This window comes from Elephas maximus, chromosome 4 (genome assembly GCF_024166365.1).
Source record: "Elephas maximus indicus isolate mEleMax1 chromosome 4, mEleMax1 primary haplotype, whole genome shotgun sequence".
In the NCBI taxonomy this organism is placed as follows: Eukaryota; Metazoa; Chordata; class Mammalia; order Proboscidea; family Elephantidae; genus Elephas; species Elephas maximus.
Genome location: NC_064822.1, coordinates 75,345,103 through 75,371,306, shown reverse-complemented (window position 1 = coordinate 75,371,306; position 26,204 = coordinate 75,345,103).

The following is a 26,204-nucleotide window of genomic DNA, read 5'->3' as shown; positions in this document are numbered from 1 at the left end:
ATGAACTACAAAGTTTACCACTGTTTATGTGACTGAATGTCTAAGATTATGGTCTGGTTTATTTTTAATGTTCAGCAGCATAAAACTCAAGTATGATGGTAGTATGGTAAGAATGATAATAAAAGAAGTACGCAAAATGTAGGAAAAAAGAAGAAGAAATATGGGAAGGTAAAAGAAATGTAATCTAGGAATTCCATTGCTTACATAGTCACAGCAGTTCTTTTTTCCCCACGGAAGTGGGAAGCAGGATAGTAAAAATTAATTGATATTTCAGTATGAACACTGCCTTAAGGCAATGAAGAAAACTGGCAACATTATGTTGTCTTTATTTTAAACAATCATGCTAAAGGGTTAATCAACATTTCCTGCTAAAGGAACAATGATACTTAGCAAAATGGTCTTAAAAACCAGACAACAAAAAATAGCTTCAATAATTCATATTAATTCAAGTCCTCTGGTTAATGAGGCAAATGGAGTGCTCTCAGAGGGGATAAAAGCACACAGCAACAGCATCAAGAATCTTCAAACCACTGCTGGCAAAAGATACTGTAAGTCCAAAATACCCCCTAACCACCTACTATTCATGCCTTACACTTGGAATAAACTTAATATCATTCTAATTTTGCAGATGGTAGGCTAAAACAGTGCCTATACAATTATAACACAAACAAGCAACTGCTTACATTCTTCTTTGTTGTGGTGGTTTGTAGCCTACATGATACCGTCCAATCTGTCTGGAATTTTCACTATATTAAGCATATGCTCATTTGATCAGGCGCAGCAATAGTGAGCCTGCGACCAGCAGTATTAGCCCAGAAATTAAACCATTGTGAGGCTAAATGCGTATCAAAGTTGAATACCAAATTATGGATTGGGTCACCAAATAGAGTGGTGAATAGTCAGTCTGAATTGTTTAGAAAGATGATTGATTCATCAGAGATCAGTCTGATAAAGTGTAAATACATGTTCATTTTACCAACATTAATTAGGCAGTGATGACGTAGTGTACGTAGTTACTGTTCCAGGCATTAGGGATGGGAAAAACAATAAGACTCTACACACAGATCTACACACGAACTTGCATTTCACAGACTACATCTTGTCAGCAAACACATTTTGTTTTTGTTCAGAGGCAGTTCTGCATGGATCTCTCATGTTTCTGCAGGCAGTCCAAGCAGAAGCACTGGCTGCCTTCGTTCCAGGCTGTCTTTACAAAGATGCTTGGATAGCTAACAAACAGACGTGGAAGAGCACAGTGCAATCATGTTTACTATCCATTATAAAAGATTCAGGTTCCCAAAGCTCAGGGTTACTCTCCTGTAACACAACCCACTGTGCGTGCTGGCGTTTCCTGCCTTTCTTCATGTCACCTTGTGGGAACTGAGCTCAGGAAACCAAGGTAAATGCTGACACTCTGGCTATTGCTATTACTATGAATGATAAAGTCCTTTATTTCTCATGTCTTCTTCCAGCAGCCACAAAACTGTAGCAGGGTAACTTGTTAGCTTTCAAGTAGGGTAAAATGCACCCCATTCACAATTCTTGACAGTTTTTCCAACACTACACTTGAAACAATTAGAGCTAGTTATTTAAAATTGAGAGGTTTTACTTTTAAATATCTCAATTTCTGTCTTCTCTTGAAAAATCGAAATACAGTAAAATCTGCAAAAGCTGGAAACTGTATAAGATGAAAACCTGTCAGAGAAGGAAACTAAAATATTTTCCAGTAAAATGAGTGATAGAAAAGTGGTAAGACTGCACTCTATCAGAAGTGGAGAACTGGAGAGACCCAGAAAAACAAGGCAGTCCCGTGGAATTCCAGCTCTCACAGTTTTCACTGTATGTGGCAACTTTGGGTCTGTATTTCCGCATGGCAACTAACAGTGAGAACTAAGTGGCAGCTGTCTCTATGGTCTTCCCATCCCAGATTGCTTCACTGTTTTATATTTCTTATGTGGGTCTTGTGGGCATTTTGAGTGTGTGATCTCTGCTCGAGGCAATAACATACCATCAAGTATATTTAAGTATGGACTTAGGTTAGGTCTGTGTTTTAGAAAAACAACTCTGATGAAATATAAACCAAAAACCAAACCCAGTGCTGTGGAGTTGACTCCGACTCATAGCGACTCTATAGGACAGAGTAGAACTGCCCCATAGAGTTTCCAAGGAGCGCCTGGAGGATCCAAACTGCCAGCGCTTTGGTTAGCAGCTGTAGCACTTAACCACTATGCCACCAGGGTTTCCTGATGAACTATAGTGAGGGAAAAATAGAATAAAATATTAGAGAATATGGTAATATTCCACAAAAATAAATATGCTGAGGGCTCAATCTAATATAATGACAGGAGTTACAGATGAAAAGAAAATGATTCCAGAGAAATTTTCTACATGAAAGTGTCAGGACTTACTTAAGGGTATCCTGTGTGGGAAAGAAAGACACCATGAATTATGCAAAAGTTTTTAGCTTGAGTCATCCAGTGGATAGTGATGCCTTTAGCTGAGAGTGAAATTGAGAAGAGCGTGATTTATTGAAGTAGGTAGTCCATACTGAAGGCTAAGGATCTGACAAGTTTAAGGAGATTGAAGACGATTCAGGCAGAGTTGTTAAAAAACATTTGAGTCTGTAGCTTGGAGCAGGTTGTCTATGGATGAGCTTCGGGGAGTTTAGAAAGCCAAAAATATTGAAGGTAAAACCTTGTATGGCTGTTACGAATGTGTTTTTTAATTTTCCCCTAGGGAGAGGATTGATGCCTTTCACTAGACTGTCAGAGACTTGTGATAATTCTGAAGAAAAAAAAGTTGGCTGGAGTTGTAGATTTGGGATTCATACAGTAAAAGGCTGAGATCGCCCCCTGGAATGTGTATATGATAAGAGGATAAGAGAAGAGGGCTAAGGAAAAGTCATGGGGAAAAATAAATGCAAAATAGTTCATGGAGACGGAAATAGGAAAGTTTCAAGAAGGAATGTCAAAGTTTCAGAGAAATCAATTAGGCTAAGGCATGAAAAGGAACCATTAAATTTGGTAACTGGTAATCTAGAACAGCCAGGGAAGCCAGGCTTCAGTAAGATTAAATAAAATATAAGGGATGATTAGAAAGTAGGAGTAGCATGAGTAAGCTTTTTTTTTTTAGGAGAGTTGTCTGATGGTTAGAATGAAAGATTAAATTTTAAGCATAGTTGGGATTATTAGGGAGATGGGAAACTTCAATACCTTTTTAATTAAAAGAAAGGCACCAAATGAGAAAGTTAATTAAAGATCATAGAATAGGAGCAAAAATTTTTTAAAAAGTTACTATTGTGTGAATACTCATAGCATCTTTAGATTCCTTTATTTATTAAGGCAAATTCAGATATTTTAACTTCTCCCTACCCAACCCCACATTCTCATCTCTACCCTAGCCTTATCGGCCATAATAGGGTAATTGATGGTAGAGGATCAGATAAGATATTGAGAAGTTTGTATCAGATAGGGCAGAAAAAAAAAAAAAAAAACCTTCGCCATAGAAAATTTGTGATGAATTGAATGTACAAGGATAGAGAAAGGTTTTAAAGAAACTACGAGTATGAGAAAGTGGTAGAGTGTGAGCAATGGTAGAATGTGGATTTATAGGAGTAGATTTGAACCAGATTTCCTTCCATGACTTTTGAGAGCTGAAAGTAAAAATCTGGGTTATTTTTATCTACATTGTTTACTGGACTTTTTTTCTTTGACTATGGCACAGTATTTAGACTAGGCCACTTGGACCTGCAGTACTTATTTGGGTTACACAAAAAATGAGGGGGCTACTTAATAGTACAGCTCTGAGTAGGACCAGAAACCTATCTTTCCTTTTATCCATACCTTTACTTTGCATATTCTAGTCCTCAAAGCCCAGTATAGAATGACAGCCGTGTTCAGGCTGACAGAGTGGATGATTTTACAGTCAATAGTAGAGAGGAGATAGAGACGGTGAAAAACTACTTTTCATGTCCTTAATCTCTCATTCTAACAGCCAGAGAGATGAAGGAAAAGAAAGACAGCAGAATGATCCTAATATTTGCTTTGATTAGATTTTTCCTGATTACCAACTCTGCCAACTCCCACCCAAAGCTGGGGGTAAGAGAAGAGTGGAGAAAAGAAAAAAAAATAATGTTTATGAGTGAAACAAAGGTACGAATGAAAAGTACAAAAAATACCGTTTGACTAACTGCTCGTTCATTTTTTTCCTTCCCTTGAAGCCTTGTCATTTACATAGCCTGTCCAACTCTTTTATTTTAGGAAATGATATGGACAGAAGAAAATAATGAAAAGAGAAAACAGACCCTATCCTTCCAAAACTCATATTTTAATTTCTTCCATTTCCTTCTTCATTCTTACTTGGCATCATTCATTTCAACCTGACCATGCATCCTCCACCCTCAGATATTCTATTTGACTTGTCATTCCTGTGTTTACTCCTTAATGTCATATTGCTCGACCTCAAGATTCTGGAACTAGCACTAGTGGCTTGGCACTGCAGAAATTCCATCTTCCTCTGGTCAACATTTAGGAAGAGTTTTTAGAATCTCTAATCAGAATTGCAAGAGGTAAGATATGCTGCTGATACCCTGAGCTTAAAGCACTGAATTCCTGTTCCTGTAGTCACATAGCTCCTTCTCTAAACTTTCCAAGTTCTAAACAAGCAATTTGCATATGTTTGGACAATTCCTAGTATAACTTGTGTGGAAGGGGGAGGAAGAAGAAAGGAGGGTGCTGCTTCTATTTCAAAGGCCTCAGTTTGTTTTTTAAGCATTTAAAAAGATATTGTCTTTCTTTGACTTCATGGCTTTTTGACACCTACTTAAAAATTCAGTACTAGCAAAGTGCCGCTGTGAATTGGTTTATTTTCCCTTTGTAAATTATCAGCCACTGTTTTTCGTCATGTGAGGCCTTAGGAGCTAGGTTCAAGTACTTATTTTTCATTACATTTTAATTTATACAAACACTATACAAAACAGGATGATATTTTCCCAATGAATGGTTGCTGTAAAAATTTTTGGGTTAAAACTTTTCGCCATAGAAAACCAGGTAAACTTAAGTCAAGGATGTAATCCCACACAATTGTGCCTACTCACTAGAGACTTGGATAGATAATTTCAAACTGGGTTAAAAGCCCTATGCAGATTCACAGTTTGGTCTCAGGTCCGCCTAAATACTTGAAAGACTTGCTAACTTAATGAAATTAGTTTATAAAGAAGAATTGGTCATCTTTTATTTTGTCCTGGCGTAAAACCTCTTCGCAGCCTACCAGAAAAAATTAAAAAGCCATAATCATAAAATATTTGCTATCATTTGCCTGTGTGTTTCTAATTATTTTCGTGTCTTGGAACCAGTTTGTCTCCCACAATCATATAAAATAAACAGTAAAACATGGTTTTTATTTGCTCAGATTTAATCTGTAGACATTGCTTCTCAGTAATATTAAATAAGTTATTTAATTCACTTCTGTTTAAATATTGATAAAGTTTATTATTTGTACTCTAGATTCCTTCACAATCTAGAATAATTTAGATAATTAATAGAATTTTTATACATTTTAGAATAACTTAAATTAATATTTAATTCACAGTTCTGTTTGATATCATATAAAGTAATGATAAATATGAGTATTTTGGCTACCAGTAATTCTTTAACAGCATTCCCTTATGGAGATAAAAATGTTTAAATATTAATTTAGTACTATCAGAACTGCATAGTTATTAGACATTTCCAAATTTGGAAGTATTTTCATTACATAGTAACTAGGTAATGAAGAAGGAAAACTAAAAGCCCTCCTCTAATCCTTATGGAGGACAGATCAAATGAAATTTCCTAATAATTTGAAGATGTTTCATAATTGAACGCTTAGCCATCATTCCAGAAATAGCAAATATAAGGCTTCATTATTGACTAGGGTTTTCAGAGTACATCCACTTCTGTCTCTATACCAAATAGATTTTCATTATACTCAAGGAGCATATGGAAGCAAATGAACCAAAAAAGAACATGTTGCATTATTTTTCTGCATTAAGTGCTGGCATTATCTTTGCCACATTTTGTGTGTGGTTTTATGTGCTGAGAATCCCTTTAGAGACAGCTTGGAGGTACACATTCTGTTCTAGCTTATACCTTTTGAAGGAGTCCATTTTCAAAGTAACATACAATACATGAATTATGCCCAATCTAATTACCATGCAGTACTTTGGGAATTTATTCCTAAATGGCTGCTATTAAAATAAACTAGTCAATTTACATGTCACAGTGAGGTTCAGGTTAAAATAAAATGAATAATGGATTTCTATATATTTGTGACCTACTGTAAGTATGCTTTTGTTAAGAAAAAAAAAGAGAGAGAGAAGTAAGTAGAGGTACTGATTTTTCTCCATATAAACTTTGCTCTTATAATAGAAATATAGTTAAAAAATTAATAGACTGACATCTATTTATTGAGAACCTACTGTGTGTAAACACCATGCTGGACAAAAGCCTTCAAAGCAAATAGGTATCTGCTCTGGCAAAAACTATTATGAGTTTATCTTGCCCTAGATCTTTGCAGTAACAACTGTAGACATCTCACGGAATAAAGCACTACTTTTTTTTATCAAACAACAGGGAGATCTGGCACACGAAGTTAGAATCTTTTCCATTTCTAAATGAAACCTTGCAAAATCGAATGAAACTTAGAATGTAATTTCAATTTAAATATTTAAAATAAATCCAAAAAGAGTTCCAACCAATAAAAAGTAGCTGAAACACATCACTGAATTGATCAAGTTCTCAAGAAGATAGGCAAAAGTAACACTGTGAAGTAGAAAGGGGGGAAACACATAAATGCAACATGAATATGAAATCATTAACCCAAATCTTCCCCCAAACTTTTAAAATTAGAAAATTTCACCAAGTCCAGGGAAAGAGGCCAGAGGAGAGTTATAAGCATACTTTTAAAGAGGTATATAAGTACCAGGGGAAAAAAATTAAATAAAATTTATCTCTAAAAATTTTAGCAAATCCTGAGATTGTACCAAAGGTCATATTTTTTTAGACAATTTAAGTTGTATGAAAGGAGGACTTGTGCAACACAAAGAATTTCTACAAATCAGGCTGTAGCATGATCTTTTCTGGAGGTCTCTAGGGAGTAACATTTTGGTTTGGCTGGGTCTACAAAGCAGCCACATGAATTGAAATATAAAACACCCATCCAAGTAGAAATTAGGGGTTCCTTGTCTAATTCCAAATAACTCTGGTGGTTATTTTCTCTAGTTTTTTTTTTTTTTTTCATTGCTACATGGACGTGTCTTTTTCTATCAAAAATCTTTGAGATGGTTTTAGGTTGTGGCTTTCAAAATCAGAGAATTCTTTTTGCAAAAATTGGAAGCTGATTATAACATAAACTTGTAATTATCATCCAAGGGAATATATAATAGGGGAGAATTTATATTAGCTGGAAGGCCACCAGTCAATATCAGTGGGGGGAATCACATCTCATTCACTGATTCATTCATTCCATCATTCATTCTTTAAAAAAGTATTTATTGTACGTGTACTCAGGGTCAGAAACAAACTCCTTATGTTTAGCTTACATTAGAGCAGAATACAATGGAGAGTAAAATAAAAACATTTTCTGCCTTCAAAGAACTCAGAGACTGATCATCACAGTAACAGCAAGAAGGAAAAGGAAGAGGATGAACTAGAAAAGGCAAAACAAAACCTGTTGCTGTCATGTCAATTCCAACTCATAGCGATCCTGTGGGACAGAGTAGAACTGCCCCATAGGGTTTCCAAGGAGTGGCTGGTAGATTCAAACTGCCAACCCTTTGGTTAACAGCCAAGCTCTTAACCACTGTGCTACCAAGGCTCCATAGAAAAGAAAAAGAGGAGACATTAGTCTTTGGATAGTATGGTTGAGAACATCAGTTGTTATAGTAAAAGTTACTGTTGTCTCTTAAATATCTCAACAAAATATTTTGCATTTTCCAGTGATAGTAGTAACATTTTGCTTAATTTCTGGCACATTATTTTAATGGAATCTTAATTTTTGACCATAAACAAAGTCACTGCTACAAGATGATATGGTTTTAAGGTAGAAAGTAAATTAGATCTGGAAAGAAAGTTCTCTGGCAACTACATGATTTTTAAAAAATTGTTAATTGCCCAAGAATATTTAAAGTCAAAATGCACTCCTGAAATTACCCCATAGAAATCTCGGTTCCTTTAGATTCTAAGGTTAGCCTTTAAATGATCAGAAATGACTTTCCAAATACTTTTTTCACTTGCTCATACCTTTAACATTTTTCGTAAAAACCCCTTTTAAACTTGACCAATTTATTTTAAAAAACCTGTACACTGAACTACAGAAGAAGGAGGAGGCAGGGTGAGTGTTTCCCTGGTAGCCTTCAAAAGAATGTAGTACTATTGTGTTCATAGTTTAATCTGCCAGGATTCCATAGCCAAGAAGAGATGGGTGTCAGATCTCCACACATAATCTTCAGAACATCCGGAACAAGGAAACGGAGCCTGAGCAAAAGAAAACAAGATAATACTTAAGCAAGCCTACATTTAACTTTATAAGAATGTGAATCAAATGGTTTAAGGAAAAAAAAAAAAAAAGCCCTCATCAGTTTCCGGATTGGGCTGAGACATTCACAACTGTCACTGAGCTTCTTGTCTCTTTGCTCTGTGCAGATATTGGTAATGTACCCGCCGAAATGGAAAAGAGGGAGGGAAAGCCAGAAAAAGCTTTTTTTTTTTTTTTTAACTTTTTCTTTTTTCCAAAATCAGATTGAAATGCTAACAGGAGCTGTACTTCTACAAAAAAATAAGAAATGGGGACAGAATACCCCCTGATGCAATTGAAGTCCTTGACAGCGTTCTGGTAAAATATTCTGGATCTGATAATTCTATGGGTGTCAAAAAGGAAGAGAAGTGCTACCTAAAAGATCAAATATTCTTTATAGTGAAGAGTTAAGGACAGAAATACCTGTCAAGTCTGGTATTGGATTAAGAATAACTTTATTCAAAGTAATTTTTTATGTGTTTACACACTGAGTTAAACATGTAAGTTTTGCATCAGCATAATTTTAAAAATGTAAATTCTGTTATTGTATCTAACTTAATGAAAATGCTTAATGGGAGATATTATATGTCCAAAACTGGAGGCACCTATAAAATGACATCAAAATAAGTAACTCTAAAATTTTTTATGAAGTATTTGTCCTAAGAGGTTCCCTGTGAATGTACATTTTAAGAGGATGTCTAAAATATTACTCAGACATTTTAATTACAACTCAAAAGTCCTTTTTTTCCTAAGGACTCTTTGTATCTTAATACAATCAGTTTTGTTCTTTACACCACCTGAGTCTCCTTCTTTTTAAGTCAAACATTTGTTCCAGAGGCTAAGGTCTCTACGTTAACGCTCTTAAATAGTGTAACACCCTATTTGAAATAGAGATGGGCAGTTACGTTTGCAGATTATAGACATTTTGTCTTTTTTTTTTTTCCTTTACTTTGTGTGAGCTACCCTGACTTAATCTACTTACTTACTTATTTGCTTGCAGACTTTTCTTATATGTCATTACCCAGACCTATATGTCATTAGATCAGAGAAAGCAGGTCTCCTGTTAGAGCATAAAATGGTGCCCTTGTTCTTCAAGGGCCACAGCCTATTTCTTCAACGGAACAAAATAATTAGCCTCACATGTTCTACCTTTCCGCAGGGTAGTAATATACTGTCATAAATCCTACCCAGAGGAGAATCAACCTGTTCACTTTACCTGAGGTCACTAGCATTTCATAAGGGACTTCTTGTTGCTGTTAGTTGCTGTTGACTCCAAATCATGGCGATCTTCTGTATAACGGAATGAAACGTTTCCCAGCCCTGAGCCAACTTCATAATCATTGGTATGTTTGAGTCCATTTTTGCAGCTACTGTGTATTTTGAGTGATTTCTAACGTGGGGGGCTCATCTTCCAGCACCGTATCTAACAATATTTCGTTGCGGTCTATAAGGTTTTCATTGGTTAGTTTTCACAAGTAGACCATCACACCTTTCTTCTTAGTCTGTCTCAGTCTAAAAGTTCCACTAAAACCTGCCCACCATGGTTGACCCTGCTGGTATTTGAAATACCAGTTGCATGGCTTCCAGGATCATAGTAACATACGAACCACCACAGCATGACAAACTGACAGATGGCCTTACCTACAAACATTTATTTAGGAACACAGCATGGATAGTGGAGGGGCTAAGGAAGAAGAGTATGGGATGGCAATAATTTCAACTTTTCTGTTTCCTATGATCACAATGGTAACACTTTTCTTTAAAGTCTGTACTGCCATAGAAAATGTGCCTTCATGGGTGACAGTAAATTTATGCTCACTGGCAGGTGATGGGTTCCGGGAGAGATGCTAGGGAGCTCTTCCCATTCAGAGATTAAGGACAGAGCACGAGTGCTATTTCAGCTCAGCAGGCCTTTTTTCATCCCATAACTATGGGTTTAAAAGAAAAATTATTGAATATGAATAAAATAATAACTCAAAAATCACTAAAAGTAGTGTTTCCTTATATTTATAAACACATTGCAATGCTTCTTGATGGTGTTTCATGGAAGGAAACCAAGAAAGTCACCCAGTTTACAGGCCAACAACCCAACACTTCTAACCTTTGCTACATGTAATGACTGAGCTTTAAAGATGGGACACTTGCCATTGCTTATTTGGTTCTGATTTCCAAGGCTAACTCATCAGAGAAATTCTATAAAGTGTGATTTAGTAAACACTTGTATCAGAATTGCCTAGATTACAGTTGGTAGAAATACAGATGCCTGGGCTCCACTCTAAACCTCCTGGGTCAGAATTTCTGGGTGATGTGTCCGGAGAATGTGCTATTTAATAAGTAACCAAGGCAAATCTTGCACGAATCAAAGTTTGAGAACCACGGCTTTGGAGACTGATAAATTACTCACAAGCACAGTGGCTATCCTCTTAGCTAGCTATAAAAAAAAAAAAAAAAATAGCTGGTGAAAAATGTTGGTTTTATTTTAGGTAAGGAAGCAGAGCAAAGAGGCTATGTTTTCCAAAGAAAGTATGTGTCCCGCAACACGGTTAAAAATGTCTTTTCTGTAAATTCAAAATGCAATTAGAAAAATTTTGATGGGACTGAGAAGTAAAGAGATTTAAAGAAATAGAATTATGTTAATACAGGTAACTGAAGAGATTCTATTGTTACCAAACTTTGCTTTAAAAAAAAAAAAAACTATCCCATATGCAATGTAAGAATACTCTAGTATTGATTCTATCCCTTCTTTTTTTAATTTTAGACCAAGCCTTTTGCCTCTTTCCCACTCTCTGCTGGCTGGATTACTGCTGCTTTCCTTTGGTGGTTTTGGTACTTGATTAACATTAACTCATTTCCAGAATTAAAAAATAACTATTATTTGTTCCATGAGTAGTTTTCTGTTTCTCTCAATGGCACTCAGCTTCTTTTTCTTTTTTTATCAGAAGAGGGAAAGCCTGAGAATGATGAGCTCTGATTTCAAAAACTAGCCCTTTAGAGAAACTCCCTAAAGTGCCAAACATTTGATTCAGAATCATCCAGATATCCTGCACGGAATACAGAATCCTTGGTTCTTGCTTTTTTTCCTTTTGGCATAAGATTAAATATTTGTTTTCTTCTAAGACAAAGGTTACTCTCAGGTAACAGTTTCTAGGTTACGCCCTTGCTATAATCTGTAATTTCTTCTTGTTTTAGGAGTGGCCAACGAATAGTCACTAACCTTTAGAAATTTCTGAGGTTTTACAAGTGCTTTTTTTACTAATACAAATATATTTAAAAAATTGTATGTCTTTTGTCTGTCATTTTTTTTTTAACCGTCTATAGGTTTTATTCCTCCTATTTTCCCCTGTACCAGCATTCCTCATTCTAATTTTTCTCCTCCCACCAACACAACCATTCAAATGTGTTTAACACACGTTCTTTTGTTTGTGTGTGTTCTTGAAAAATGTGTGTTGCTGTTTTGTATGCATCGATTTTTAATTTACATAAATGATAATGTGTTATAGAATATTGTTCTTATTTTTTTGCGCAGCATTACATTTTAAAGATCCACCCACTTTGCTCGGTGTCATCTATCTAGTCCATCATCTCTGAGTGCTACATGGCACAGCACTCTATACATGGCACCACATGGTGTCTGTCCACTCCGCTAGTGATAAACCAAACCAAACCAAACCAAGCCCATTGCCATCAAGTCAATTCCAGCTCATAGGGACCCTATAGGACATAGTAGAGTAGAGCTGCCCCATAGAGTTTCCAAGCATGGATACCCATAAATAACGCTTTATGGTGGCAGTGACATTAACATATTTTGACAAATCTGCTTATAGTCTGTCTGAGAATTTCTCTAGGATACGTCCAAGTGGAGTTGCTGATTATAGGTGGGCATATCCTTGATTTGGCTAAGTATGCCAGATGGTTCACCAGAATGGCTGCACCCATCCACATGCACCTCCAGTGTGTGGTTCTTGTTGCATACCAACATCACTGCAATGTTTAGCTTTATCCAGCTTTATAATTTTATATTTTTGTAGTATAAACACATAAACCACTTATGAGAGAAAGGAAACTATAACTAAATAATACTTGCTGATTATGACACGTTTCACATTGTAATAATAATAGATATTAAAATTTCAAAGAAAAATAATATATTAATTCTTCATTTAAGGAAATTGCAATGTAATGGAAAAGCCAATAACAGGGGAAAAAATGCAGTGTGATAGAAGTAAAAAGGGTGGCTCTGTAGCCATGTCATCATTCCCAGCTGAAGAATGTTCCTTCTTTGTTTGTCCTCTTTGACCGAAAGTACTTGATAGCAATCATACACACAGAGATACATCAACCCTGGGCATCAAAGTTCCAGATCCCCTTGCAAGTAGGGTTTTGTAATGTTGAATGTTGTAGGACATTCAGCAAAGCAAACAGCATATACAAAGGCAGAGGGCAGAGAACATACAAATTCACAGAGATCAGCATGGGCACCAGGCTAGGAAGAGAAACCAATACAGTACAAGCTGCTATCAAGTCGATTCCGACTTACGGGAACATCGTGTGTGTCAGTGTAGAATTGTGCTTCATAGGGTTTGCGGTGGCTGATTTTTCAGAAGTACATTGCCAGGACTTTCTTCTGAGGTGCCTCTGGGTAGACTCTAGCTCCAAATCTTTTGGCTATCAGCCATGCACATAAACCATTTGCACCACCCATACTACCCATTTTATGTGCACGTTCTCATTAAATTGTAACAGTCCTGAGATATAAGTTTTGGTCATCTTCATTTTACATGGAAGAAACAAAGTCTAAGTAAATACATTGCCCAACACCATACAGCTGGTAGGTACTTGTTATAACCAGGAGTTCAACAAATGTTTGTTTGACCTCGAAGCTTATGCTTGCTTTTTTTTCTGGCTCACAAGGGGCAAATAAACACATAAACAGTAAGAAATGATACAAGAATTTTCTACGGATTTACTGAATTTCATTCCAGTGACTTACTTATTAAGAACAAAGAGCAATCTGGCTTTTCAATCTGATGATGATTTTCACCTTTACCCCAAATTCCAGATATAGTTTCTATTTAAAATATTGATATGTCCCAATGAAATGCTGAATAATACTTGGGTCTATGGAAAAGGAGACTCTATGCAATATACTAACAAATGCTTCCAGTGAGAAACTGGCTCCCATTAATAGCCATGCAGGACACATTCTCTGCATGGCCTCCAAGTGTGGAGACAATAGATCCATAGCCTGCAAAACGCAATTTAATAAAATATACCCTCTGCTATGAGTTGAATTTTTTCCCACCAAAAGATATGTTGAAGGCCTTACTCCCAGTATTAGAGAATATGACCTTGTTTGGAAATAAGATCTATGCAGATGTAATCAAGTTAAGAGTCATTAGGTCATTAGGGACCACCCTAATCTAGCATGACTGATATCCTTATAAGGAGAAGACAAGAGACACAGCCAGAGACACAGGGAGAGCACCATGTGCCAACAGAGGAAGAGATTGGAGTAATGCATCCATAGGCCAAGGAACACCAAGGATGGCCAGCAACACCAGAAGATAAGAGAAAGGCACAAAACAAATTCTCCCCTGGTGCCTTCAGAGAGATAATGGGCCCTGCCAACATCTTGGTTTCAGACTTCTAGCCTCCAGAATGGTGAGACAATTAATTTATGTTTTCTTAAGCCATCCAGTTTGTGGTGCTTTGCTACGTCAGCTCTAGAAGACTAACATACTCTCCTGTTGTCATTGTTAGGTACCATCAAGTCGGTTCTGACTCATCTGGACCCTATGTACAACAGAATGAAACACTGCCCAGTCTTGTACCATCCTCACAACCATTGCTATGCTTGAACCCATTGCTGCAGCCACTGTGTTAATCTGCCTCTTTTGCTGACCCTTTACTTTACCAAGCAATGATGTCCTTCGCCAAGGACTTGTCCCTCCTAATAACACGTCCAAAGTAAGTGAGACAAAGTCTCGTCGTCTTCACTTCTATGGAGCATTCTGGCTTTAATGACAATTAGCATTAATTAATTTTTTTTTTTTTGGTCAATTTTGTTAATTCTTTGCAAAGAATTTTATAGATTAACACTTTTTCTTTTTTTTTTTGGTTAGTCCAGGGCTTGCAGTTAGTAATTGCTGGCCATCATACTTAAACTTATAAAATATACAAAGTGTACAATGAGATAATATTTTTGTAATTAGAGCAATAACATCATATTGTAGCTATCGTGTTTCAAAGCACAAATCCTCTCAAAAGAAAGTATCATGAGAATTGAAAGTGCCATATGATCAACATGCAATGCAGAGAAGCCTGATATTAAAAAATAGCACTAAAGGAAATCCAGTGCTTTCTGCATGGTAAACTCTGAATTCATAAGCAAGTAAAGGGCAGGGTTTGTTTTTTCTTTTTGTTTTGTTTTGTTTCTGTCACTGATATAGTATTTCTTAGAAACATACATTTTTGTATTCTTTATTGTTAATCAGAGAGCATACTGCTATTATAGCATTAACTCAAAAGAGATTTCTGTCTGTATTTTTATCTTGATACAGTATTCAGCATTAAGCCAGTTGAAAAAAGACACCTTCTTATGTTAAGGTAAATTGGAATGATTTGGATCAAAAACAGAGAGATATTTAGATTGAGGGGCTAAATCTTCCCCTTGAGACAATCTATAAATGTTCTCTTCTAAACTCATATATTGAAACCAAAATTAAACAGTTCTTTTCTTTAAATAGAATGTATTCAAGCTGACATAAAGTTGCAGAGAAGATCCTCACTTGTGTCCTCCACAATTTTAAAGTTCTAGTAGTATGAAGCCCCAGAAGGAACAGATCCTTCAATGTTTATCTCCAAATGGTCATTGACTCTACCTGAGGATAAGTTGGTACAGGAATAACATGAGACCAGAGACTCCAAGAATCTCCTGAGCATCAACCTATTCAAAATCAGCCTCTGACATGGCCAAATGAGAATACTTTTTAAACCAAAACTCTTCTAACCTGTTATCAGTACAGTCACAAAGTTTTTTTTTTTTTTTTTTTTAATTTGTCATTGCTGTATCAAGACTTCTCCAATTGAAGATGGTCAGAAACTCAATCTGAAGTAATTTAAACCAGTATTTCCCAACCCTTAGTATATAAGAATTATCTAAGGACTTGTAAAAACCTTTTGGGACCTGCTGCCAGAGGTTCTGATTCCGAAGGTCTAAGGTAGGGTCCAAGAATTAGCATGTCTAACACGTCCTCAGGTGACACTAATGCTGCTGCTCCAGGGATCACACTTTGAGAACTACTGACTTGAATAAGAAAACATAAAACAAGAAAAAAAGGAAGAGAGGCTCCTGTGACTTGTAAGTCCATGGGTGCTATTGCTGCTTTGAGCCTAGATGGCTCAAAGGAAGGAACTCAAATATTGTAACAAGGGTGCCATCTCTCCATTTATCAGGCAGATTCACTCCATGTAACCTATAAGATGGTCACCGAAACACCCATAACCGTGATGTAACAATTTAGGAAGCTCATCCAAGAGAAATAATCTTATACCATTCTTTTTAAGGAGAGGCTTGAGGAGGTTTTTATCCTGTTCACATGGCTGTTCCTAAAAAAGAAAAGAAGGAAGGAAGAAGGAAGGGAGGGAGGACGGAAGGGAGAGAGAGAGAAAGGAGGAGATAAAGAGAGAAGGAAAGAAATTACTGATTGTTCAGTCCTAGCCCATATGCAGAAGGAGCCCTAGTAGCACAGTGGTTAAGTGATCATCTGTAAACAAAAAGGTCAGTGGTTCGAACTCAACAGTAGCTCCATGGTAGAAAAAAGTGTCAGTCTGCTTTCATAAAGATTACAGCCTTAGAAACCCTATGGGGCAGTTCTACTCTGTCCCGCAGAGTCACTATGAGTCAGAGTTTCTCAACAGCGACAGATTTGTTTTTGTCTTTGTTTTTTTAGTCCATATGCATACCCATGTGACCAGAATGGGTTGGGTCAGCAGAACCAACCACATGGTGTTGGTTCCCTAAAAAGGAGAGGAGTTCCATTACCAAAATAAAGATCACTAGACTTTGTTCAACTCAAAGTAGGAAATGTACAGTACGTTTGATTTACGAAAATCATCTCTAGAGGTCGGTAATAATGCTAGGCCCACATTATGTTCTATCCTAAATTTTAGCTATGTGATGGCACTCTCACCTTCATAGTGTGAGATAGATTAAAACCATGAAGAAAGTGATTTTCTTCCTTTCCAGCCTATCCTGTAAGATTTAGGCAGATTTCAAAAGTTCATTAGTACCAATTGCTAGCCTAATATTTACAGAGATTCTGTAGCAGGACATTGTGGTGAATGCTCTCTCCATATTAGTTCCCTATAACGTTGACTATATTTTCCAGTTCTCAATTATTAACCAACATTTTTTAGTACAACTTTTGACTTTACTCCCACCCCTGTCTCTCCCTACCACCTAGTTTACCAAATACCCACAACTCTGCATCTTTTTCTCCAATATAAACCTATGCCCACTTGCTGCATTCAGCTCCTGGCCTTACAGCTTCCCAGCCTCCCATTTCAACAATGCCCAGCATCTCATTGGAAAAATCACATCTCACTGGCAATAACAGAAAACTTTCCTCTTAAATATTTACTGTGTGATACCCAGGTGAAGTGTACTTTATTATAAAGTGTCTATTAAAAAAAAAAAAAAAAAAAAAACCTTGCTACTGAGTCAATTCCAACTCATAGCAACCCTATAGGGCAGACTAGGACTGCCCCATAGGGTTTCCAAGGATTGGCTGGTGGATTCAAACTGCCAACACTTTGGTTAGCAGCCAAGCTCTTAACCGCGATGCCACGAGGGCTCCAGAGTGTCTATTAGGAAAGCAGATTATACCAAAATTGTCACTTGTCTTACTGAATACAGTACAAAAAAAGATGGCCACCATCAATTCATTCCTTCTGTTGTATGAACATGGCGTGCACAGGTGACGGCTACTTCTCCTACCCTTAAATCTAGAACTTTGCCAATAAAATATGGTAAAACTGCCACCATGTCAATATTAGGTCTGGCTTTTAGCAATCTTGCAGCTTTCTTTTTCACTGTCGAAGCCAATCTCCATGTCAGATGTAAGAGTACCCTACGATTACTGTGCTGTGAGAGTGACCGAGTTAGCCACATGACAGAACACTGAGGCTCTTTATGTGTAAGTGAAACCTTCTGGGAGCTTCCAACTCAACCCAACTATCAGCAGAATGTAGTCAAATGAGTGATTCCAATTAATGCAACATGCAGCAGAAGAACTGTGCAGCTGAGTTAACAAACAAAATCATGAGAAATAATAAATTGCTATTAGCTTGAGCTACAAAGGTCTGAGATGGTTTGATTCTCAGAATATTAACCGAAACAGAAATTGATACCCTGAATTGGAGTGCTGCCATAATAAAATGAAAAACACATACCAATGGATTTAGACCAGGAGACAGGTAAAGCCCTTAAGGTCAGTGAGGTGACTATTCGTGAAGGCTGGAAATTCAGTGATAAAATTCCTATTGAAGGCTGGGAAAAAGAAGATCCATAATATATATTGATGGAATAATCACAAGACTGTTGCCTGAAGTAATGTATAAAATGGAAAATATACATATTAAGCCTGTAGACCTGGCTAAAAGGAGATTTCCAGGTATAGTGACAATTGGCTTCTTTTAGCAGCATATGATAAGGTATTAAAAGATAAAAATAAATTAAAGAAGTAACTGGTTAGGTTTTAGGTTGAATTCAGAGAAAGTATTTCCAACCCATGACATTCTAGATTGGAATATAAAACTAGTATTCATTCCCAGTCTCTCCAGACAGCAAAATAGTCTCAAAATTAGATATGGCCTCATGGGAAAGACCAAATTTAGTGAACTATTAGTAAAATGTGGCCTCCAGGTAAAGGTTAAACAAGGTGCGGCTATAGGTCTTTTCTTAAGAACTCTGAAAGCTCTAGTCCCTCTCAGAAAAACAAAGCAGTTGCTAAGAACCTTAAAGATATTTTCCCACATCACACTGAATTCCAAAGAATAGTCTGCTTGAGAATATTTTAGGGTTTGGCTTTTGTCTAAAGAAGTAACCCTCAATGACCCCAGAATACTGTCTTAGTTACCTATTGCTGTTGTAACATAAATATCACAGTGGGCGGATTTAAGGAGCAGACATTTTATCTCAGTTCTGGAAGCTAGAAGTCCAAATCGGGGCCTGGGCAATGTCAACAACTTCCTTGTCAGTAGCCCCAGGTGTTCTTGGTTCTTGATTCTTTGGCATTCCTTGGCTAATAGAGAACCCTTACATGGTGCCTGTCTCTCCCTGTACCTCCCATCTCCCCCCATAAGTATTTCTGTCTATTCTGGTCTTTTTGTAACTCAGAACTTATCAAAGTAGGATCCACCCTATATTGGTATGGTCTCATTAACATAACAAAAGAAAAACCCAGTTTCCGAAAAGAATCACATCCACAGGCACAAAGGTCAGAAATTCAACACATATTTTGGGGGGACAGAATTCAATCCATAAAAGATAACCACAAAGCTTTTAAGAGAATTGTATTAGCAAAATTACCCCAGCTTGGACTAAAAGGGACATTGATAGTGCAAAATAAAAAGTGGACTCTAAGCCAAAACCTTCTTTGGGCAGAAAGCAGACTGCGACATATATCCAGCTGCACACGTGGGCTATTTCCTGTCACAGAGGAAGGACAGTATAGAGGTCAGAGCCAAATGCTCAGAGGGTGGAGTCAAAAGCCACTGAGAAAGATTTCCAGGGAATGAAAGTGGCCCTAATCTGAATAATCAAAATAAAGAGCACATCAATTAAGCATAGAAGAAGAAAAGCCAACCAATAAAAGTACAAATTAGGACGGAGAGAGGGAAGCAAGGGGATGGAATAGAGGAGTAATACATAGGTAGATGGAAGTTAATAATTTTCTATTTCTGTGTTGGGTGGTGGATTCATTACAGGTTTTTTCACATTATTGAAAGTAAAGTAAAATAACATAAAAATAAAGTAAAATAAAATAGGGCTGGGCATAGGCCATTGATAATATCGTCATGATGAAGTTTCTAATTCTGTGAATGTGCATCTGCAGTTCAACAAATAAAAATTAAATATAACCAATCTCTTTATCATAGTCAGCTCTCACCAACACAATTATTGGAGTGCCAATTTCTAATTGCTCTATACCTGCTAAACTCACGTCAACTACTTTAAAAAGTTTCAAGAAGGAAGCCGGGTGGGTTGGAATAGTCTCACAGGTGTTCACATATAATTATCCTGGCTTCCGTGGGCTCCTTCTTATTTCCACAAATAACTATATAGGTCCTCAAGAGCAAAGTTGCCATCATAAGTAGCCACGCAGGCTACAGAGCTTAGTGCCAAAGCCAACAGATCCTCTTTCCACTTATTGGCACTGACCTCAGGGATATCTTCTGCCACTTTGTACTTCAAGAGTAACAAAATTAAACAGGGGAAAAACCTCCTCGATCCCTTGTATTACATCCTGCTACAAAGTGGTCCTACCAGGAGACCCCTTCTCCTGTTTTCTCCTCCTTTGTACAAGACACCGAGGAAACACAACTCTTCTATTTGTTGCAATTGTCTGGCCCTAGAATTTTAACCTGGGTCCTGGCAGGCTGGCATAAGATAATGCCTGGGAGTGAATTTAAAATAATTCTTCCTTATGGCAATGACTTATTGTTCCTTCAATAGATCTGGTCATATCAATCCTCTCTTCTTCAGGGTGAGTTGTTTCTCATGAAATTCCTCAGTCCTTCTCGTGAGTATATTTTGGCAAGGCAGTTCCTTGACCAAATTCTGCCTAGAAAGATCCATACCCATGTTGGAAAGATGGTTTAGCCTCTGACCCTGGGATTTAGTTTACATATAATTATATCAAGTTTAGATTATCTTCATAACAACTTTTTTTTTAATCTTTAGTTATACCGTAGTTACAACAGCATAGTAAGTTTTTAAAACAGATATAGCTTCTGACAGTGTTGTCACCAGTCCAGAGAAGGAAGGATTAAAACAAAGTAAAAATGGGTGCGTGCAAATGAACATGGACTTGTAGTTCAGCAGTTCGACAAATTTCTCTCCAAAGCATAAGGTAAACTTGTTCATATTCAGAGGCCCTGTAGATGACATGATTTAATGCGACTAAAAGATGTACAGATGGCACTACGCTGCCTCTGCTGGGAGGAGAGGTCAGGCAGCAATTGGCTCTAACACAAACCACACTAATGTATAGCTACAAGCTGCCACGTCAGGGCCCATCTCTCTAAGAGCCTGTTAGGTGAAGTAATCAGGTACTCCCAGTGCTCCCCAGCTGCAAGAGAACATGGAGACTTTAATGCTACCCTAAGTGCTGTCTGAAATTCTCTGAGTGACTATTTCAGGAGCAAGCTTTTAATAAATTCTCACCTATTTATTTGCTTAATAAGAAACCAAATATAAACTTCAGGTGAGAAATCTATCTTTAATGCATCATTTTGCATATCATTGAAGGTTTAAAAAATATAAGCATCGAAGAATGACATTTAAAATCACACCAGCATATTTATAATCTAACACATATCTTTATTAACCATAATCCATATAATAACATACTTTAAATAATGAGATTAAGAGAATTTTTAAAAATCAAACTACATAGAAGGCCATCAGTAAGTAAAAGGTAGTTGATACTACCTTAATATTCTAAAATCAAACTTTGCTAATGTTTGTCCTATGGAAAATGACTATTGAAACACTGTGGCTTTCACAATATTAACAACTGCACAAAGGTCATCACCAAGAAGAGAGTTACTGATCAGTTATTTCATGAAACAATCTATACTAAATACAGGTGTTCAAAAACAAGAGATACATTCATTAGAGAGAGTATGGCTAAATATAATTCTCTCCATAAGAAAATTTCGCATCATTTTGAACTTGGTGAAATGGTGTATGTTGGAAGTAGCCCGACCTGTAGATGCACTTGAAAAACTAAATGTAAAGTACTTACATTTATTCAGTTTAGAAGCAGTGCCTTTCCAAGCTAACAGGCCAAAAGGGGCATGTTCTTCTATTCCCACATAATTTAAGAGAGGAAAATGAACAATGAGATGAATGAAATGAGGCCCAGATAGATGAGTGATGATTTGCTGAGAATTGCAAAGCAAACTAACAGTAGGATCAGAAGCAGAATACTGGTCTTGTCTCCCAGAGCAGTTCTTTTTCTGTTATGTTGCTGTTGTTGCTAGGTTCCAGCCAATAGGTTCCAACCTCTAGTGACCCTATAGGATGGCTATGAGTCGGAATTGACTTGACAGCAACAGGTTTGTTTTTGAGGTACAACAGAATGAAACACTGCTGGTCCTGTGCCACCCTCATGACTGGTGTTATGCTCGATCCTGTTGTTGAAACTGCTGTTTTTCCACTATACCATTCTGTTCCTATGTCTTAACCATCTGGTTACGGACTAAAATAAATAATTAATCATAGTGTTTAGAGTTATAAAATTCCTGCAGAGATCATTTCAAGCTTCTAATCAATAAGCCGTGAAATATTTTCAGTTCCATTTTACACATAAGGAAATTGAGGATCAGGGTGATATGTTAAATATTAAACATCTAGTTGGTTTTGAAAGGATGACCATGAGTCAGATCTTGTTATCTTAGATAACTAGTCTTTCTGCTGCAGTATGATGTCTTTCAAAATAACTATACTTTTCTAGCTGGGCCCGAACCACCAATATAGCATTTTTAATATAAAAACATATCAATAATTGTATAGAGAGACTTTGATTGGTTGAACCTCTACACAGTACAGAAAATATTTCTGAATGCATAAATCTGAAAGCAGCATTCTCAATGTGACTTGGTATCTTGAGCCCAGAAGCAGTAAATGGTCATATCTCCCATTGTGTTACTTCTACCCATTTGAGTAATTCACACCTTGGAAGTGCTTAACAAATCATGTGATTTTATGTTTCAAGGACTTTTAAAAAATTGACATTTTGTTCACTAAAGAATTGGGTATCGAAATCTAGGAGGCGGGGCCAAGATGGCGGACTAGGTGGACACTACCGCAGATCCCTTTTGCAACAAAGACTCGGAAAAACAAGTGAATCGACCACATACATAACAATCTACGAACTCTGAACAACAAGCACAGACTTAGAGATGGAGAACGAACAAATACGGGCAGACAGCGATCGTTTTCAGAACCAGGAGCCAGGGTACCAGGCAGGTGACCTTCGGAACCCGATCTGGGGCAGAGCCCAGGGGGGCAGACGGCACAGACAAGGGGCCCAGCCCTACCCCCCGAACTCATCCCAGGAGGGAGCCTAGCCGGTTGGCGCGGGCGGCGTAGCGGAGCAGCCGGTGGGAGAAGCACCTGGGAGGCAGTGACTGATCTTGGAGCGGGGAGAGCAGCGTCCCAGCGGGGAGCCATCCCGCTGGGATTTTGGCGTGCACGGGCGGAGCGTGAACGCGGGGATCAGCTCTATATTCTGAGGTGCTACACTCCTAGCTCTCTGATCCCTTCCCCACCCTCCCCAGGCGGCTCCATTAACATCCGAATACCCTGAGCCAGAGGGAGAATTCAGATAGGGATCTGAATGCATTTTTTTTTTTTTTTTTAGCTGATTACCTGGAAAAACTAGTTTCCCAGTGATGGCTCGGAGACAGCAGTCCATATCAAACCACATAAAGACAGACCATGACAGCTTCTCCAACCCCCCAAACAAAAGAATCAAAATCTTTCCCAAATGAAGATACAATCCTGGAATTATCAGATACAGAATATAAAAAACTAATTTACAGAATGCTTAAAGACATCACTAATGAAATTAGGCTAACTGCAGAAAAAGCCAAGGAACACGTTGATAAAACTGTTGAAGAACTCAAAAAGATTATTCAAGAACATAGTGGAACAATTAATAAGTTGCAAGAATCCATAGAGAGACAGCATGTAGAAATCTAAAAGATTAACAATAAAATTACAGAATTAGACAACGCAATAGGAACTCAGAGGAGTAGACTCGAGCAATTAGAATGTAGACTGGGACTTCTGGAGGACCAGGGAATCAACACCAACATAGCTGAAAAAAAATCAGATAAAAGAATTAAAAAAAATGAAGAAACCCTAAGAATCATGTGGGACTCTATCAAGAAGGATAACTTGCGAGTGATTGGAGTCCCAGAACAGGGAGGGGGGACAGAAAACACAGAGAAAATAGTTGAAGAACTCCTGACACAAAACTTCCCTGACATCATGAAAGACGAAAGGATATCTATCCAAGATGCTCATCGAACCCCATTTAAGATTGATCCAAAAAGAAAAACACCAAGACATATTATCATCAAACTTGCCAAAACCAAAGACAAACAGAAAATTTTAAAAGCAGCCAGGGAGAAAAGAAAGGTTTCCTTCAAGGGAGAATCAATAAGAATAAGTTCAGACTACTCAGCAGAAACCACGCAGGCAAGAAGGGAATGGGACGACGTATACAGAGCACTGAAGGAGAAAAACTGCCAACCAAGGATCATATATCCAGCAAAACTCTCTCTGAAATATGAAGGCGAAATTAAGATATTTACAGATAAACACAAGTTTAGAGAATTTGCAAAAACTAAACCAAGACTGCAAGAAATGCTAAAGGAGATTGTTTGGCCTGATGACCAATAATATCAGGTACCAGCACAATACAAGGTCACAAAACAGAACGTCCTGATATCAACGCAACTCAAACAGGGAAAGCACAAAAACAAACAAATTAAGATTAATTCTAAAAAAGAAAGAAAGAAAGAAAATAATACACATAACAGGGAATCATGGAAATCAATAGATAAAAGATCACAATAATCAAAAAGAAGGACCAAATATAGGAGGCATTGAACTGCCAGATGGAGAGTGATACAAGGAATGTGATATAGAACGATACAAGTTAGGTTTTTACTTAGAAAAATAGGGGTAAATAATAAGGTAAACACAAAAAGGAATATCCATTCCATAACTCAAGAAAAAAGCCAAGAAAAACGTAACGACTCAACTAACATAAAGTTAAACATTATGAAAATGAGGATCTCACAATCTACTAAGAAAAATGTCTCAGCACAAAAAACTATGTGGAAAAATGAAATGGCCAACAACTCACATGAAAAGGCATCAAAATGACAGCACTAAAAACTTATTTATCTATAATTACGCTGAATGTAAATGGACTAAATGCACCAATAAAGAGACAGAGAGTCACGGACTGGATAAAGAAACACGATCCATCTATATGCTGCCTACAAGAGACACACCTTAGACTTAGAGACACAAACAAACTAAAACTCAAAGGATGGAAAAAAATATATCAAGCAAACAATAAGCAAAAAAGAAGAGGAGTAGCAATATTAATTTCTGACAAAATAGACTTTAGACTTAAATCCACCACAAAGGATGAAGAAGGACACTATATAATGATAAAAGGGACAACTGATCAGGAAGACATAACCATATTAAATATTTATGCACCCAATGACAGGGCTGCAAGATACATAAATCAAATTTTAACAGAATTGAAAAGTGAGATAGACACCTCCACATTTATAGTAGGAGACTTCAACACACCACTTTTGGAGAAGGACAGGACATCCACTAAGAAGCTCAATAGAGACACGGAAGACATACTTACAACAATCAACCAACTTGACCTCATTGACTTATACAGAACTCTCCACCCAACTGCTGCAAAATATACTTTCTTTTCTAGTGCACATGGAACATTCTCTAGAATAGACCACATATTAGGTCATAAAACAAATCTTTGCAAAATCCAAAACATCGAAATATTACAAAACATCTTCTCAGGCCACGAGGCAATGAAGCTAGAAATCAATAACAGAAAAACTAGGGAAAGGAAATCAAATACTTGGAAAATGAACAATACCCTCCTGAGAAAAGACTGGGTTATAGAAGACATCAAGGAGAGGATAAGGAAATTCTTCGAAAGCAACGAGAATGAAAATACTTCCTATCAAAACCTCTGGGACACAGCAAAAGCAGTGCTCAGAGGCCAATTTATATCGATAAAGGCACACATACAAAGAGAAGAAAGAGCCAAAATCAGAGAACTGTCCCGACAACTTGAACAAATAGAAAGTGAGCAACAAAGGAACCCATCAGGCAACAGAAGAAAACAAATAATAAAAATTAGAGCTGAACTAAATGAATTAGACAACAGAAAAACAATTGAAAGAATTAACAAAGCCAAAAGCTGGTTCTTTGAAAAAATTAACAAAATTGATAAACCATTGGCTAGACTGACTAAAGAAAAACAGGGAAGGAAACAAATAACCCGAATAAGAAACGAGAAGGACCACATCACAACAGAGCCAAATGAAATTAAAAGAATCATTTCAGATTACTATGAAAAATTGTACTCTAACAAATTTGAAAACCTAGAAGAAATGGATAAATTCTTGGAAAAATACTACCTACCTAAACTAACACATTCAGAAGTAGAACAACTAAATAGACCCATAACAAAAAAAGAGATTGAAACGGTAATCAAAAAACTTCCAACAAAAAATATTCCAGGCCCAGACGGCTTCACAGCAGAGTTCTACCAAACCTTCAGAGAAGACTTAACACC